Below are 19,768 nucleotides of genomic sequence, written 5' to 3'. Positions count from 1 at the left end.
ACCTTTAAATGACAGTGAGTAACTGATACTGATTGCATTCATACAGCAAATGGCACACAGTTCAAAAGGAAACAGGAGACAGGTGACAAATATTCATTTCAGGAGAGAAATGAAACAAGAATATTTTATTCAATAAATGTGTTGTATATGTGTAATGAATATGATTTTACTGTCAGATATTCTACTTTGTTTCTATTTTTTAAGTCTGCCATGAAGAATAATATGAAGTAATAATTACTTTCTGTGTAACTGGAGTTTAAATTCTGAAGGCTGTTTTGGAATAGAACTAGAGATTCTATTGACAGGAGGTATTTGTGTACCTTTTCTCATATTACTCTTCTTGAAAAAAAACTAAGTCTCAGCCCTCTGAAGAAAACTAAACACAAAGAACTGTATTTATATGTCACTCAGAAATAAGATTTTTGTCTTGCTACCTGTTGCATTGTTTCTTTCTTTCCTTTTTTCTCCCCCAATAGGTATAGTCCCTAGTCTAGAAAATTAAATATTTGAATTTTGGTGATGCAATTGAATGATCCCAGAAATATGATTGTGGAAAAGACCTTCTGGAAAAGACTCAGGCTGTATATCATTCGGAAGCTCAGTTACCAGCCATAATTGATCAAAAGCTAGAAGAGTATACAAAGGTAAGGACTCATTAATATTCTTTTTATTTAACTGTCCACTACAGGTCACTGTCAAAAAATGTTTCTGGGCTGGATGTATCTCTGATTTGACTAGTATATCTGTCCTTATGCTAAGGAACTCTTGATGCAGTGCTGCCTCAGTAAAGATCCTACTGCTTTAAAGCAAGGAGTTTCTTTTGATAGCAGATCTCACAGCAATACATCTGGCTTGCGCCTTTTCCCCCACTGATAGATTTCGTTCAACTGATCAAGCCAGAGGAATGAAAGGATTCTCACTTCACTCATCCATTATATAATTTCAAGAGACTAATAATGAAAGCATGAGAGGGAGCAAACAGTTCACTTTTAACATTATCAGCCTGCTTTGCAATCCATGCAAAAGCATGAGAGGTTTTTCAAATGTTAATCTTGTTTTCAAGAAGAAAGGAGAAGGGATTAAAAATAACTCATTTTCTCTTTGGACTCCCCAACCATCTCTACTAGGCCAAACCTATGTCTGGTCTTGTTACCTGTTGAAAAGTTAAATTGCATGCAATTCAATTGCATGCCCAATTAGATAAGCAATTGTCAGTGTCATCTGTGGCAATCACATCTTTCTGTAAACATAGTGCTAAGAATCCAATAAAGACAAAGATATAATAAGAAATATTACTTAACTATATATTTCTTTTCCTTGTAAGTTCAATTCTAGTTTATACCCTTATAGAGCAATATTTTGAAACAGCATTAACAACTTGATGTGAGAAGCTATTTTTAAAAATGACTTCAAACTACATCCAAGTTACAGACCATTTTCCTTGAGAACTCTCTCGATAAATGCACTGCAACCAAGTGGAAAACATATTCCTTCTCCTGCTGTGATTGCACATTTGTACTTTTGAGTGCAGGCGTATGTATTTGCAGTTTCTTCCTGACAGCTTGATTAACCTTGAAAAGCTGCAAAATGAAAAAAGAACTTGGATAGTTAACTTCCCAAATATATCTGGGAGGCGGGAGGAAACGCACTAATAGATTATACATAAGTGATAATAGCTTTATCAGTTTATAATCTTCCTGTAATTTACTTCACATAATTTCCACTTTAGAAAAACAAGAGTTAGAGGTATACAGAACTCAGCTCTGAACCAAAATAGCCTAGATATCGGTCCATGCTATACATCAGGATAAGAATACATTCACTAGAAGGTTTTGTTTTTGTTGATTTTTAGTATTTATGCTGACCTGTTAAACTGAGATACAGGAATAGAATACAGAGAAAAAACAATAGTGTCATTAACCACTTACACCAGTAATAAAAAGGACAATAATTTAACTTTCTGTGTCTCTAGGGATTTTTATTCTGGTAATCCATTAACAAGATAAAAAAACAATAAGATGTCTTGTTGTGCCAGGATTAAAAAGGCTGCATATCAAAGCACATCATACTCCAAATATAAAAGAAAGATGAGAGGGGAAGAAAAAGAGGACGTTAAGGAGGAAAATTATAATATAAAAAAACAAGATACCACACTGAAGTGTTCAAATCAGTTCTTACAAATGATAATGTTTCTTCCAAGGTCAATTGGTTGGTAATTATTAAATATGTGTATATGAAAAAGAAAAGACTATGTAGACTTCTATGAAATCTGAGCCTGGGAAAAAGGTGAAAAACTCCATGTTGAGAGCAGGGGCAGATGAAGACTGAAGGTATTAATTTTGACTGCCATAGGAAAGCAAACAGATGCTTTGTTCAGAAGTTATGGAATACTTAAAGGAAATTCAGATGTGTGTCAATTTTAGACTTTTCAAAAGATTTTACCGGCTACAGGTAGATTTATCCCATGATTTGTTTCAAATTTCTCCTCAAATATATTCAATAAAGCTCTGCCACATAATTTTGTCCAGCACTAGAATGTCCTATTTAAGACGCTTACTAGAGGGCTTTGATCACTTTGTGCATGAACAGCTGAAAAGTGTTGATATTCTTCTTATTCTAGAGCGGAGCATGAGTCAAAGTGTACTGGGCCCCAAACGATACAAACAGCAAGAATGTTCACTTGCACTTTCTATTCTTTCCCACATATGATATTCCGATTAGGTATAAGTCACTTTTCTGTTTACATAGAAATTGACCTGTGTTTTATTGAACTATGTCTGTTCAGCTTTTTCCTTTAGATAAAAACGGCATTGTACCTAAACAAAGATGAGTCAAGCCTCTGCTTCTTATCTAGTTCAGCTGTTTTTAAGCAGAACCACGGAGGAAAGTGTTATATTACTGGATCCAACAACACAGGATGAATTAATACAGTAACTGCATCTACATTTACAGTTGACCTTAATACAGCAGAAAGTCTTCAGCCCACCTCCTTTTTCACATGTGTATGGCAGTTACTTGGTTGTCTACAGATACTGAAGGTTGCTCTCACTTGCCAAGCCAGTGTATCTTGCTAGAACAGCTGTTCCCAACACTTTCTGACAAGTAGTTGGTAGTCCGAATTTGTTATAGACTGAATTTGCACTGCGAACTCAGCTCACATTAGCCGAATGTGAGCATGAACTCATCTGGACATTAGCCCAATGTTACCCAATGTACCCTTGAGGAATGTGATTGTAGCTACCTAAACAAAGAACCTCAAAGGTATTTAAGCACTTAACCACTGTTTAAGTTCTAATTCCACCACAATTAGTAGCTGAAAAAAGAATTAGGTGTCAACATGACACTTAAAGCTTGTTCCATAGCACAATATAATTTGTAACAGAATGGCAAAAAAAGAATTGTGAGGAAAAAAAGCACAGTTATGCAAAGGTTGCAACAAGTTCTTATACATCTGCCCAGAGGGGAAGAAATACGCTTACATTAAGAGATGCACTTGCATCAAGAACTTTGATGGATTTTGATGCATGACCAAAGCTGAGGGTCTGGCACAGCTGACAAAAAAGTAGTAACTCATCTATTCATTTTAAATGAGATTTCAGACAACTGATTACAGGAAATAAGGAGCTGAACATATTATTTCTTTCTGAATTTTCAGTTGAAAATCTTTTTATGGGGCCACACTGAAATCAGTAACATCAGCTAAGTAAGAGTTTTATTCTAAGGTGGACTTCAAACACTTCCCCCCCCTTTCCTTTTTTCTATTAGCATTGAACTGGGAAATATAATTGTGCAACATGCAGTCTGACAGAAGTTCCTTTTGCAGACAGTTCAGATGCAAGAAATCCTGACTAATATCTCTCAGTCTCTTTGGAATTTAAGTCTAATTTTTACAGCACATTCTATCCCAATAAGGTATAGCAAGAAATAGCAATAGCTATTCCTGTATAACTAGAAATATCTGTTCCCTCCTTTACATTAAGCATTGTGCATTTGTAATACTATTTCCTTATTTGCAAATTGCCATCATTTTTGTAATTTTCCCTTCATTTTCTGCTGTTGAAGCAGAAGTATTTAAGCATTTTTGTATAGAAATTACCTTCTTTTCAGTATGTGCTTAAGTAGTAAGGCATTGTTATGAGAAAATTAGTGAGTTCTATAGAACACTTTTAAAAGAGTGAAAATAAATAGTCAGGGTGAGATGTATTATTACATACATCTCTGTAGAAGATCAGAAATAAATGAAAGAGTAAGGTATGATAACTTACCTTGGAGGGCTATGTCTATTCACACTGTTTGCATCTGCTGCTAAGGAACAAGTAAAGGGGAATCAGAAAACATTCTCAAAGTACAGAGCGTGCCTTTGAAATCCTCTGTGAAAAAGCTTTATTAATAGAGAGATCTCTTTGGACTATATATTACTAGGTTAGAGAAAAACTATGAAAAATAAACTTGAAAAAAACATCCTAAGACTTCTTCTACAAAGTGCTCATTAGATCAGTTTGAATAAAAGCAACTTTACAATCTAGGGTCAAAATTTTTAAAAAAAACTACGATTCTAATTCTCAGTTTAGGCAACACAAATTTATGAGCTTATTTTCCCAAATGCATAGTACATTGAAGGTACTGAAGTACCTTCTTAATGAAGTAAAATATGGATTATATTGTGCATTTTTTAAAGGAATGGTTAAAAACAAACAATGGAAGTTCAAAAAAATAAAATTTTTTTGCATAGTAAAGTTCACATTATTCAGAGCTTCACTGCGAGAAAGATCCCTCATTTAATAGAAACTACTAGAAGGATACATATGATCTTAGTCACACTTAGCTATGAAACAGGCGTAGGTAGGCAGAAATTCAACAAAATCTAGTTTCCCGAGTACAATATTGTCTGACTTTTTTGATTCCAGCTTTTTTAAGCTTTATCTATAGAGAAGGTGGTGTTTTGATCTACAGCTTAGGTACCTTCTTGAGGTGCCTTTATTCTAGGTTCTGTGAGGTTTGAGGAAAGGTATAGGCGCTTCTGCAAGTCCCAGACCGTTAATTGTCACTTCTAGAAGTTATATTCAGAGCTGCAATCCTGCGAGTCCCTGCTCATTACACACAGCCCGGGCAGTGCCAGAATTCCACGGGCCCTTCCTCTGACAGTCACATTCCTCAAGGAAACAAAAACGTTCCTGTAGGCCATCTAATGTATCAGCTGAAGGTTACCACTGGCCTCTTTTTACTAATGACATGACAGCTACTCACTAAGACTCAGTTCTTCTGAATTTACAAGGCGTTTACTACTCACATGAAATAGTTCCAGTGCAGAAAATGGACTTTAGATTTGATTTCCATAGATCAATTAGATGCAAGACTACATTTAACCTCATCTCTATTATCTTTAAAAATCAAGGCTGGCATGCATCTCAGTTTAAGATTTTTAGCACCTGACTTCAGGTAAAATATACCTCCCTTTGCACTAAGCTTTCAGTCTCAAGAAGAAATAGCATTTAAGACCCACCTACTGATGCATCATTTCAGCTATTTCTTAGTGCACTAGCTTTTGTGGGCCATTCCTGAACAGTCCTTCTCTGTGTGAAACTGTGATTTGATGTATGTGATTTTCCTGCAAAGGTAGGCGTACATGTTAGATAGACATTTTGATACTCACAGTAGTTATCTTTTTCCTCTATGACTTACTGATACTTCATCCTCTCACTGTAGTCATTAGGATTTTGACAATGTCTTCAACTAGATATAACCCCCACCTCAGTAGGTCAGACCTGCAAAGTAATGCTAAGCCTTAACTTCCTGCAACTCACTGATGTTTCTTAGAGAGCTGCTCTCACAACTCCCTCCTCACCATCCCAGTGCCTTTCTTAAAGGACCTGTAGCCACCTAGTAGCACTCCAATTCTGAGGTGTCCCACCATGTCTGTGATCTATGATTTTATAGACCTGCAGCTGCATGCAAATCTTTACTCTTGTTTGTTCCCAGTGCCACATGTGTTAGCATATGCACATTTCAGAAGCACTCAGTTACATTGATTTCCCAGAAAAAATGTGAGAGCCTTCTCCATAATGCTACCCCTTTTGCTTCTCCTTATTTGTGTGCATATGCCTGAGCTGGGCCCAATTCAGCTGTGTTTAGCTGATTACAGGATCTCCTGTCTATGTCATGTTTCATCCTTTGCTTTCCAGGCTGGTTCACCATTTCTTCTCTTCATTGTGAGCTGTAATCTCCCTCCCCTGTCATTCTGACTTTAAAACTCTCTTCAGCAGGTAGGCCAGCCTATTGGCAGAGATGCTTTTGCCTCACTCAGTCAACTGGATCCCATCCTTTCCTAGCAGTTCTCAATCTTCCTATATGGCTGCAAATGCCAAATCTCTGTTGTCAACACAAGCTGCACATTCAGATGTTGACACACAGGATCTGTCCTGTCCCATCTCCTCAGGTGTTTCACCCTTACCATCAGGATCAAGGAGAAAAACACCTGAGCCCAATGCCCTTGACCCTTACACACAGAGCCACATACTTACTTTCAGTACATTCCAGGTCTCTCCAGCAGCATCACTGGTGCCCACATAATAAGGTAGCAGGGAGGTAAGAGTCCAAGGCCAAACAAATTTCAGCAGTCTTTCAACAACACTCCCAATCCAAGCACTAAGCAAGCAGCAAATACCCCTAGATAACAGATCAAATCAGCAGATGGGGCACTCTGTCCCCTGCAACAGGGAGTCTCCCACCACTATCACTCACCACTTCCTCCTGACACAGCTGTATGGCTCAGACACTCCATTAGACACAGCTCTCAGCTCTTCATCTGCCAGCAGAGCCCTCAACTTCTGCAGTCACAGATCTGCAGGTGGAGCAGAAGCCATCCTCCTGGTATCAGGAATCACAAGCTTCCAACCTTTACCATCACAAGAGTCTCTGTTTCCCAACCAAAAAGGCAAAGACTACCTGCTCCTCCTTCAGTGTAGTTGGGGCTCAGTGTTCTTGTATTGGCAGGTCTAATGGAAGCACTGGTCAATCTCTTTTGTTTTATATCTTGTGCTGCACAGTCTCAATAATCTCCTCCTGCAGCTCCTTTACTTGGCAAAACAGATCATCTACCAGCATACACTCCTGCAGGCAAGGACCTCCATCTCCCCTAGCCTTAACAAGAAGCCCCCAGCACCCCTACCCCCCTAGACCTAAAAAAAAATTGCTTCCTTCTTCCCACTTATATAGGCATTTCCCTAGCACCTGGTGAAAGGATGTTTTACTCTCTGCAATGAGAGTCAGCTGAAACAAAGCTCAGAGCACTCTGTGATTAAGAACAGCTGACAGAGCTCATCAGAAGCTGCTAGAGCTTGCCAGGAGTCAGGCCTCCTGTAACTATTGTTTCTCAGTAGCAGCAGGCACTGGGTTTCGAATATCCTGAAACCCAAGGCCTCCTAGATAAATTTAAATACCTAGCAAATCCGTTGCCCCCTTCTCCGCAATAGGAGATATAGTTTAGTGTTGGACCTCAGATTGTGTAAAGACAGCCACAGACTCCTATGATTTTTCCTGCTAACTCAGATAACAGGCAGGATTCGGTGAATTTTAGAAATAAAGTCTTTCCAGAAAGCAGAGGACTTTCAGAAAATTTGGGTATAACGTTCCAGCTAATCACTTATTAGTCACCAAAGTGGAATGTCAACACAAAAATAATTCTAGTTTCATCTAAAATGTTGCCTATTTATTTCTTTCTTCTCTTTTTTTCTTCTTTATTGTATTTTTTATTTTCCTTTCCTCCTTCTTTCCTTTTTTCTCAGTCTCTGTCTCTCTAATATGATCTTCTTGGGATTACGAGAAACATAGTGGGATAGCTATAAGCACTTTGGGAAAGACAAGAAAGGAAGTTGAGGAAGAGGCACTGTAGTCACAGGAGCAATTTGAAGGACTGAGCTTTACTCTGGAGTGAGGCAATTCACGTGGGAGTTTATGAGTAAGGATCAAAGGAGGACCTACATGGATGGGTATCTGCTATAGACCAGTCAGGGGGAGGAAGTAGATGAAGCATTTTTAGACAGCTTTAAGGAGCCTCACAATCACAGACTCAGGTTTTCACAAGGTCTTTTAACAGCCCCATTATCTGCTAGAAAAGCAGCAGAGCAGGGCAGGAGTGATTCAGATTTCTGATGTGTGTTGATGATGAGGTAATCAAAAAGGCAATTAGTGGAGGTGCTCTGTTGGAGCTGGCAGACATGAATAAGAAACGATGGTAATGGATGTGAACATCAATGGCAGCTTTGACTGAAGGGATCATGTGATGGTGAAGTTTATGATCCTGACAGAAGCGAGTAAGAAAAATAGCAGAATTACAGTTCCAGACTTAAGAAGAACAGATTTCAGCTTGTTCAGGGATTTGTTTGGCAGGATCCCATAGGGGACTGCTTTGGAAGACAGGCTGGTCTTCAGGGATAGCCTCCTCAAAACGGAAGAATAGTCTACTCTAACATGCAGAAAGTCAAGTAGGGTGGTAGAAGGCTCAGCTGACTGAGCTCAAACAGAAAGGGAGCATGCAGAAGATGGTAACAAGGATCAGCTACGCAGGTGGAATATAGGTCAATTCCTCCAGCAATAGAGGGATGGAGTGTAGGAAAATCAAAGCTCAGCTGGAGTTAAAATTAGCGACGGATGTGAAGGGCAAGAAGCGCTTCTATAGATACTATAGATACATTGGCAACTGAATGCCGTTTAACTTTAACAAGGCTTTCGACACAGTCTCCCATAGTATCCTTTTAACCAAACTGGAGAGCTATAGTTTGGACAAGTGGTCTATAAGGTGGGTGGACAACTGTCTGGACACTAGGTTAAATAAGTAGTAGCTGTCTAATCATACTCTAAGCCATAGCAGGCCCAGGTGTTGGTCCTGAGGCGGGTGATACTGGTACTGTAAGATCTTTATAAAGGACTTGTACAATGGGGCAGACTGCAAACTCAGAAAGTGTGGGAATGTCACCAAGTTGGGGGAATAGTTGACATTCTGGAACTGCCATTCAGATGAAACTTGATAAGTTGGAGGAATGGGCCTACAGTAACCTCATGAAATGTAGAAAAGACCAATGCAAAGTCCTGCACTGGGTACAGAACAACATAGCTGGTCAGCACAGCTGGTAGCAGTTTTACAGCTTGCTTCCTTTGGACAATAAGCTGAGTATGAGTCAGCCCTGCACTCTCTTGGCAATGGAAGCTAACCACATACCACCCCGCATTAGCAAAAGCATAACCAGCAGCTTGAGGGAAATGATTATTTCCCTCTGCTTGGCACTCCTGAGGGCAAAGATGGAAAAATATGCTCAATTTTGAAGCAAAAGAGAGCACAAGAGTCCAGTCCAGGAGTGTTATCAACAGCCTAGAGAAAGCCCAGCAAAGAGCCAATCAGATATTATGAGGATAGGGCACAGGAGGAGAGGCTAAGTGAAATAAATTTATTTATGTCAGAGAATAGAAGGCTAAAGGAGAGGAGATCTAATTGCAGTATTCCACTACTTAAACAGGGATGATAGAGAAAATGGAGCCAGACTCTTCACAAGTGCACAGCAAAGGAACAGCAGGCATAGTTCACAAGTTCTGGAAATTCCAGTCAGCAGTTTTCCTTTCAAGCATTGGGACAGGCTGCCTAGGAAGGCTGTGGAGTCTCCATCCTTGAACATTTCCAGAATGCAACCAGACAAGGCCCTGAGCAAACAGATCTGATTTTGAAGTTGGCTCTGTTTTGAGTTGTAGGTAGGACTAGATGACCTCTAGAGGTCCTTTCCAAACTATTCTGGTATTTTATAAAATATATTTTCAAGATGTCAATGTCCTTGGGTCATTTACAGAAATGTAAAACTTGCTAACATTCTAAATAATATTGCTAGTAATTGTTGTTTTTAATTTTTGGAGTTATAAGTGAGTAAATGATATTAAAGAGGGTAAAAAGTTAAAGAGAGGTCAAATACTAATTCTTAGCCTTTGATTTTTTTGTATTTCTTTCAGTAATGCGGACATTAGAAAAGAATGCAGTTAAATCATATCAATTTAATAGGAATTAAATCATTAGATTATTACATAAAGTACTGTAAATCTCATAGTGCTGAACAGAGAATAGGATAGTTTTTCAGTGTTTTAAACCATGCTATAAGATAAGAATATAAATAATTTTATAGTATCATTATCTTTAAACTTAAGAATATCATATATTAGTTACCATGAGTTTATTTTTTGCATTATAGATTACTATTAAGGAATAAGAAACAAAGGCAATGTAACTAGCAAGCTATACTTTATTCATGACTTCACATCAAACTTCAGAAATCAGCCCCATCAACAGGATGTACCAATTGCAATTATATAGGAAACTAATAGATAATAGAAAGGTGAAATAAAGATTCAGCTTATATTCTTCTGAACAAAACAGAAAGCACATACACCATATTCCTATACAGTTATTTCCATTGCAAAAATCTTATCTATTTTCCATTAAAAATATATCCAGAAAATCATTTCAGCCCTCGTTGTGTTGTGACTAGCTGTGGAACAAGTCTGAACACAAGGAACAGAATGATTCACAGCTGCTCAAATGAATTTATTAAACTCTTTTCACTTTCTATTTTAGTTATGATTTTGCTGCTGCCAACACTTTCCCTGATATGATGCTTAGCAGTGACAATACCAATTGGTGTATATGCACATATAAACTGTGCTTGAGAGACAGATGGGAATTCAGTGTAGCAAGGAGACGACATTTACATGAAGCCAGGTTAATGGAGGCCTGTTTATGAGTGAGAGAGCCTAAAGACTGAAGTGTCCTGAAAAAGATCAGGTAAGTTTACTGGGTTTATTCATTCTCAATGGAAAATTAATTTTCATCTTATTCACTTTATATGTTTTGAGGGTACTTATTATTGCTTTATATTCATCCAAAGCTCAGAGAATTACCTTTTATATATATATAAATATATGTATGTATCTATATAAAGGGTCCACCCATTGGTCCATAACAAATGTAATAACCACACAGAATCCTTCACTAGTTGATGCCCAGATAATTTCTGGCAACACTTTCCACTATTCTTTCATCGAGAAAAGTCTGTGTACACATGCTGTTTTTCATCTATCACAAGGCTGGCTTCAATTTGTATTATTTTGTAGCATCTAGATTTTACTGTATCAGTGTCTACATTTATGTGTCCATATAGCAATAGAGCTATGACAAATCAAGAGAGCAAAGGAAAAAAAAATAACCTCAGGAGTGTAGAGAGTAACATTCCAACTGAGGTAATATGAGCCATCCATATTAAAGAGCTGTCCTTGAAGAATGGACAGAACATTTCTAAATTGCTAAAGATTCTGTCCATTAAATCGGTTTAAGTGAATGTAGACATTAAAACTAATGAAAATTAGTTTAAAAAGCAGAGCAAAGGGAAAGTAATTACGAAAGAAACCAGAAGAAGAATGTATAATGGTGGTATAAAAACTGGATACTTAATGAAATTTCAGGAAGCTCAAAGGAGTAGTCAAATGAATAATTATCAGTAAAAATTGACTTTTTTGTTTGAATCTGAATTTTGAGTGAAAAGAAAAATATTCAAGATTTTTTATTTTTTAACTCAAATTTTTAAGATGAAAGTACAATAACTCTTAAATTTTGTCAAAGATGTTCTCATTTTCTAATTATATAAAATAAAGTTGAATTCACATTATAAAACAGAAAATAAAACTTAGCCTTAGGTGTTAAAATAAGTCTGATACACCTTTAAGTTATTTTTTCAGGGTATGACTTCTGGAAACTCAGTGGATACTGCTAAGAAATAATTATCCTTCACGCTACCAAAAAATATTTTAAGAACTATGATCTTTCAGAAAAAAAAAAAAAAATCTCTTAACAATGTAAATATAGAGGTTTATACCATAAATATAAAAATGGATATCAACCAGGCCACTTTTCTCGAAATATGTAGCAGTTGTGCTTGGTAGAGTGGAGACAAAAGGCAGAGATGAAAATGAAAAGTTTTTTTTTTTTTTCTTTCCACAAATGAAAGCATACAAACCCCATTTCCTAACATAAAATGTTATAGACTTCGTTTAAAATATACTTTTATTTTTAAATTGTTTTGGTTTTGATTTAATTATCTAGGTGGTAATTTCATGATTAGTATGACTTTTGAGATCATGCAGTAAATATGTACCTGCTTAGTCTTACGTTTTCAAATCCTCCCCTCCCGCCAAATTCAAATAGGCTAGGAGTTTTGAGACTTCACTTTGCAAGCCAGCAGTATACTCCTCAGTAGCCATTCAATTAAATTAATTTTTTTTCCTCACCAAATCTTTTTGAGATAGTAAGTCTCTTCCTCGATATTTTTTTTCCTACTTCCCAGAAGGATAAAACAATTTAAAGCTGTTAAGCATTATTTTTTTTTTTCTATTTTAAGTGGAAAGTTCATAAGATATGAATTCCTGCAGCAACGAAAGATTTTCATTTGTTATACGTACAACTTAGGGAGCAGATGAAATTGTAGTGAAAGATCATGCATAAAATCTATGTTCCACAGACGTAAAGAAAAATAACAGAGTTACATTTAAAACAAAAAAAAAAAAAAAGAAAAACAATGAAAAATCTGTCAAATAAAAACTTAGGAAAAAAAGAACCCTTTCTCTCTCGCTAGGTTCTTGCAACAGAGGGAAAAAAATGAGCAAGGCTTTATTATATGTACTGTACTTTCAATGTTGTTTGTATAGACACGTGCTAAATAAATTCAACTGTCTGCCAAGGCGCTGCCAGCCGAGGGAAGAAAGGCAGATATCATGGGACTTAAGCCTTGCAGCTTTTTATTAGAAGTGAGATGTCTGTCGAAATGAAGGACCAAAAATCAGTAAAGGGAGACATCTGATTAGCCATAATGCAGACTGTTGCATGTTTTCTGTGGTGCTAATATGCTTGTGTGAGCCTTTCTTTCAAGTATCGTGGAATTTTTTAATCAAGAAGAAACTCAGAAGCAGTAAAGGAAAAAGAGTCTTGATTGCCGATAGAAAGTTCAGCATTATGTGGTTAGCATTCTTCCTTAATACTGTTCTTTTTTCCCCCCCTCATTCAACAACTTTCTGATGGAATTATTATTAATATTTTATTTATTTTATATTAATTTTATTCAAGAGCATAATTACTGAATTAAATAACTCATGACTGAAAAAATTGGATGCTATTCTCATAAATTTTATCAGATTTAAACTTACTGATTGACTGATTTTTTTACTCCATTGTTGTAAATAACTCATCTCCTGATGTGTTTTATTTAACTGCTTTATAATAACTCCAGATTGTCTCTGAGGGAAGCTGCAACTATATTACAAACAGAAAATATTGAAAAAGTAATGTGGCTGACAAATCACTGCTTAATGCTATCCAGTTGCCACAGCAGCATCTTCCCCATTGTTACCAACTGTCACATACCTATTTATAGTCAGTGATTTATAAAACCAAGTATCAAGGGAAAATGACTTACAGGGAACAAGACAGAGGATTATGCAAAGGAGTGTCATACAGCAAAACTGAATTTGTCTGTTGATGTAGAGAGCCAACTGTTAAAAGCACCTATTCATATTTTTATCACAAAACATATCAAAAAATACCAAAACCCTGAAAAAGTTTGTTTGACACCAGATATATTTTCATTCTAGTGACTACTAGATTTTTTCCATTCCAATTTCATTCCTAGATTTTTTTGATAAGCAACATTTTCTGAAACTCTGCATGCTACATGTTAACATCTTTCACTACTCACAATCTAGATTTAAAATTGTAAATGATAATTATGATATTTATCAAATTGGTTGAAAATAGGTAAGAATATAAATGGAAGAGAATTTTAATCATACCTTTGGGGTATGCTTATTCAGTAAACTTAGCTAGGAAAAAAAGTTCTAGGAAGATGAGACAGAATCATAGAACAATTTTGGTTAGGAGAGACTTCTGGAGGTTTGCTGGGTCAACCACTCTTCCCAATTAGGACCAACTCTGAACTTAGAAGTCGATCTAAAGTTAGATCAGGGACATCTCTGGTTTATTACTTCAAATATCTTCCAGTATGGAGATTCCAACAACCTCTCTGGGCAACGTGTTGATCCCCCTCATGTGGAAAAACCAAAAAGTTTTCCTAATTTCTTGTACTATACAACTTTTGCGTGTTGCCTCTTTTCCTCTGTCTCCAAGAAGTGTCATGCTTTATCTTCTCTATAAACTTTCATCAGGTAGCTGAAGACAGCAAAAAGATCTCCCTATTAACCTTCTCTTTCGAAGAATGAACAAACCCATCTCTCTTAGCCCCTTCTTACCTATCATGGGCTCCAACTCCATCTTGGTGGCCCACCTCTGGACTCACTCTACTATGTCCATATCTGTTTTATTTGGGGGACCCAAAAACTATAGTCCTCCAGAGGTGGTCTCACAAATGCCAGATGGAAGGAAATAACCAACTTTCTTGATCTGCTGGTTACGCTTTTGCAAAGATGGCCTCTGGTGTGTTAAGCCTGCACTGCTGTAAGGGCATACTGCTGATTTGTAGTCAGCCAGCTGTTTGCCAAGATCCCTAGCTCCTTTTCTGCAAACCGCTACCTAGCCATTCATTTTCCAGCCTATACTGGAAACAGGTTGTTCTGCCCAAGATGCAGGACTTTGTGTTTGCCTTTGTTGAATTTCATGAGGTTTCTGTTAGCTACAAGGCTGCTATGTACCTTATCAACCTTATCAAAAGCCTTGCTAAAATAATGGTAAATGACATCCACTGTTGCACCCTCATCCACTACACCAGTCATGTCATCATAGCTGATCAAACACAGTCTGACCTCTCTCACTCAATGCAAATTTTCCCTTTTTCTATTCTGTTCTTCATGGGCCTGGACATGACCTCCAGGAGGATTTGCTCTGTAATCTTATTAAAGACTTCAATGAGATTGTAGTACCCCAAAAACTTTTTTCTTGCCTTTTTTTGAAGATAGACATGGCATTTGGCTTTTCCTGGGCATAAGGGCCATACCCCGGTTGCCATGACCTTTAAAGAACGATAAAGGACTGCCACATAGTGACATTAACCTGCTCTTTCAGCAGCGTTGAATGCATCCGATCAGGGGCTCTGAACTTGTGGCAGATTTTCAGCTTTCTTAGGCAGTGTCTAATTCAAACCCATGTTACAAAGGCAGTACTCCCTCCCGCAGACTTTGCCACTGAGTGTGCAAACATGGGAGCCTGAACACAGACCTTTCCAGTAGAACTGAGGAAAAGAAAGACCTGAGTATCTACTCCATGTCCTTCAGAACTAAGTTTCCTTTCCCATTCATTTGAGGGCCAGTATTTTCCTTGGTTCTCTTTTGCTGTGTATGTACCTGCTCAAGTCCTTCCTATTGCCTTTCGCACTCTTCACCGGTGTCAGCTCCAGCTGAGCTTTGGCATTTCTAATTTTCTGCATGCTCATGTGATGCTTTATATTCCTCCTTAGTAATCTATCCCTCTTTCACTTTCCATCCACTTCCTTTTTACCTTCAAGCTCAGTCAGGCACTCCCTACTGGGCTAAGCTGTCCTCTTCCTATTCCTGCTTGTTTTCTTGCAGATTATGATGCATTGTGCATTATTGTGCATTGAGGAAGCTATCCTTGAAAACAGACTAGCTTTAATGGGCTCCTTTGCCCTTCAGGGCAACCTCACAAGAAATTGTGATCCATTCCTCAATAAACCAGTGTCCACCCTCCTGCAGCCCAGGGTGTTTGGTTTCCTGTTTCCCTTCCTCAGTTCCCTCAGGACCTTAAACTAGAGTGTCTCTTGGCCACAGAAACCAAGGCTAACACTGACTGCAACATCTTTGGACAGTCCTTTGTCATTTGAGAGTAGCAAGCCCAGCAGAGCACCTCCCCTTGCTGGATCATCTGGCACCTGATTCACACGTTTGTCTCTCAGCTACTAGAAAGCATCTGCCTCACTCGTGCCCACCATGCTTCCCTCCTCCGTATGGAATCTGGGGTAATTAAAGTCCCTCATAACAGTTAGTTGCTGTGATCAAGAGATTTCTTCTTATTCAAACACAATGCACTTTCTAGACTCAGATTTTCTTAATACTGTCCCACAGAGACCTGTGATCCCCTTTAATTTGTTCAAGGTCTTCCTTAGCATTATATCTGGTGAAAAGGGAGGTAGTCTGAGTATTGGACAGGCCTTGGCAATCTATCCACCATGTGCCAGGTCCTGATTATGCTAAGAACCTTTCAAGACAGCAGGTCTTACAGAAAGGAGCCTCACTAATACCCATTGCTTCCTCTTTGTGTTTAAGGTTATAATCTATAGATCAGGCATGGCTGGCCCAGATGCCTTCGCTTACAGAATTCATTCCTCTCTCCTATTGACAGGTCCCTATACCTCGTCTGCATCTTCTCTTCGATAAAATGCCCTCTTCTTATTGCCAGAAACCATAGTTTTCCAGCCACTATTGTCATGGGAATCCCCATCTTTTCCTTGCTCAGACATAGCCTATGGCTCTCTCCTACGCAATGTGAAGCAGGACTATTGCAGAGTCCCTGAGAAGATATACAAATGAGAAAGATAATACTTAAAATAGTGTTGGAAAAAGTATTCAGATAACAGATAGTTGCAAATGTTATGTGACAAATTATGTTTTCCAGAAGAAATTGTGCATTGGGGAAATTCCACTGTCTTCAGAAAATGTACCTTTGTGAGGCTTCGTCTTCTCACAGATGTTTGATGATCACCTGGGAAAGTAATGCAGTAAGAGGTGGTTTTAATATGGTATCTTTAATAGCAAACGTGTTTTCTGCGAAGAGCATTATCCTATCTTGACAATAGACAAGCACGCCATTTTCCTTCTACTAGCCAAACCCTTCTTATTGTCTTTCAAGTTCATGGTTTCTCCTCGATTTAGGGAAAATATTTCCAGAATTATTTAAGTCCCTGACTACTTCATCCATGCTGAGCTGCTTTTAATTCATCTCAAAGGCAGAGAGAGATCATTAGCTTGTTTGGGAGGTGACAAATAGAACTAAAACATGAAGGTAATTTGCATATTTTAAATAATCTTTTGCTACCTTTCAGATAAACTGCTTCTCCCTGATCTCTATGCTATCCTGATTGTGACAGAGAGGCAGGACTGTTTCTATGGCTTTTAAAGGAAACAGCAAATCTGGAAAGACTGAAATCCTACTGGATTATACTCTTTCCATTTCAAAGCAAAGAGAAACAAATCAAATCTTCCCTGAAGAGCAGAAATATAATCTTACAGTTTGTACTCTGTTGAAATGATACTTGAATTTTTTGAAATGCCTTCTATCTTTCAAGTAATCCAAGAAAAATGGAATCATCTGTATCTGATAAAATCTCACACTTGTCAGAAACTAAATGACCTTGTTCACACACTGTTACTCAAAACTGCACTGTTTCCTACAACTCCCATGTGTATCCTCTTAGAGCACTCCTATAAAATAGGATGGTCATTTATCCTAGTACATTATGTATAAGGTAAAGTTATTCCCCTTCTTTGGCTAATAATCTTGTGGGTTTTAAATGAAGAGCTGAGACTTGATGATGGTTCTGTGAGGGACCGAGTTCCTCTACATTTCTTCCATAGCTCAGTTCTTCCATTTTTACCATGGCTTCTTCCAAGCTTAATTCCATCCTATGAACGATTTGTAGCTTAGAATTGATAACGATGGCTGAAGGTATCCTTATTAAGGGGAATTTCTGAAAAAGGTTTATTGAAAATATTACTGAAAAGTCATCATTGGTATAGAGACAGTTCTTCAGAGCTGAGAGTGGGGAGAAGAAGATGAGAAAGACTGTGAGCTATGAGTGGAGGAAGAGGAGAAGAGAAAGGACTATTCACAAGCTCATTCAACATGCCTCTAAGATGTAATCTTTCAGAAATAAATGAATCGTTTTGGAAACTGCTGCTGCTGCTACAAGTTATCCCTCCCAAAACTTACATTTTGAATAAGCTTATAAAATTTCATTATGCGGAGTTAAAACTTTGTTAGCTAAAGCAGTCTCCTATAACTGAAGCAAACCTTTAATTTTATTGTAAAGCAATGTAAGTATTTGCTGAATAAGTTCAAAGATGTTGCACTTTCCAATTACTGAAAGGTCTTTTCATGTTAATAGGTAAGAATACGGGTCATTAGAGCAAGGCTTTAAATGATATTGTTTAATAGGATCTTCACTTGAATTTTTATTATGTTTCAGTTTTGATCTTTTCTGTTGTATGCATTTCATGTCTCATATGAAAGATACACCTAGATTAGGAGAGTTTTTAAGGAATATAAAGGTCATTTAGGCATTTCTACTTATAAAGTAATTTATAATAATGCTCAAGCCTAATTTCTGTTTAGAAAGGAAATTGAGCTGCAGATCTGAGCATAAGATCTCTTAATCATAAAAAGTTAAATTTAATATTTGTAATTAAATGTTCATCTATCTCATTACAGAGATAAAAAATTCATAGTAATATCTAAGCATAAATTTCTTTCACTTCTTCATAGATGTGTGGATCTAGGGAATTGATTTGAATTACTTCTGTTAAGAATTTCACTGAAGAACTTCTAGAATAAAATATATATCTGGTTACTATCAAAACAATTTTTATTCATTTATATTATAGAGAAAATAATATATTTAAAATAGTGAGAATTAAGAGCTACCTGTACCATCTCTGCTGTGTGTGTTTTCACACTTTTTTTTTGTAGAATAAACTTAGGTCTTTCTTAGAAAAAAATTTAGAAACATATCATCATAAATCATCAGTTTACTGCTTGGAAAACTTTTAGATATCTGCATTTGTGTTGTTTTATTTTCAGTTGCAATTTTGTCTTTAACTATTCCAGAGCTTAAAACTTCTTTTTAAAACAATGGCTTAGTCAAGGGGAATACTTGAAGGAAAAATTAAGGACAGAGGATATACTAATCTACAACATACCGTGGCAGCTTCCAGCGAAAGGCTTGAGCCAGCAGAACCGGTGTGCGCTAAACCAATTTCTCAACATCCTTCACAAATGTTTGTGAAATGCATCTGTTGATTCCCATCTCTCCCCCCTTCTGACAATGGACTAGTACTGCCTCATCCATGAACATAAACATGCCCACTATCCAGCAAATTTTAGAGCTTTTGTAGAAGGTACTCAAAGATAGGAAAAAAGACAAATTCTCATCATAAATTATAGAGAATTTACCAGATGAAAACACCAAGTCACCTTAGAAATGCTACTAACATGCATGCTGTACAGGTAAAAACAGAAAAATATTTAGTCTCTGCTAATGTGATTGAGAAAAGACTCCTTCTTCATACCAGGTCTGGTCAGCAATTTAACCCTGATTGCAAGAGGGCACTAAACACCTAAGATTTTTCTTAACAAAACTCCACAATGGCTTTCTTCCAGCCCAAGCACCAATGTCCCACTCTTGTTACTGAAAAATGTTCATATTCTTAGCAGACTGATCATGACTTAGTTTATGTGTTTACTAAAATGATTTATACAATGATAAATGTTGATATTATACAACATATTTAGAAAAAGTAAGAAAATACGTACGCAGAAAGTTAACATTTTGTTCATGATTAGTATTCCATTAAAGTTTGCCCAAATGCACACATTTTATAATTATATACTTAAAGACATTTTTTCATGAAATATATCCTTAAAATGCATTAACAAATCTCAATGTATTTCATAAAGAAAATATCAGAGACTCTCATATCTGAGTTCTGGAAGAAACAGCAAATA

The sequence above is a fragment of the Struthio camelus genome, chromosome 1 (assembly GCF_040807025.1).
Source record: "Struthio camelus isolate bStrCam1 chromosome 1, bStrCam1.hap1, whole genome shotgun sequence".
Classification (NCBI taxonomy): Eukaryota; Metazoa; Chordata; class Aves; order Struthioniformes; family Struthionidae; genus Struthio; species Struthio camelus.
This window is presented reverse-complemented; position numbering follows the sequence as displayed.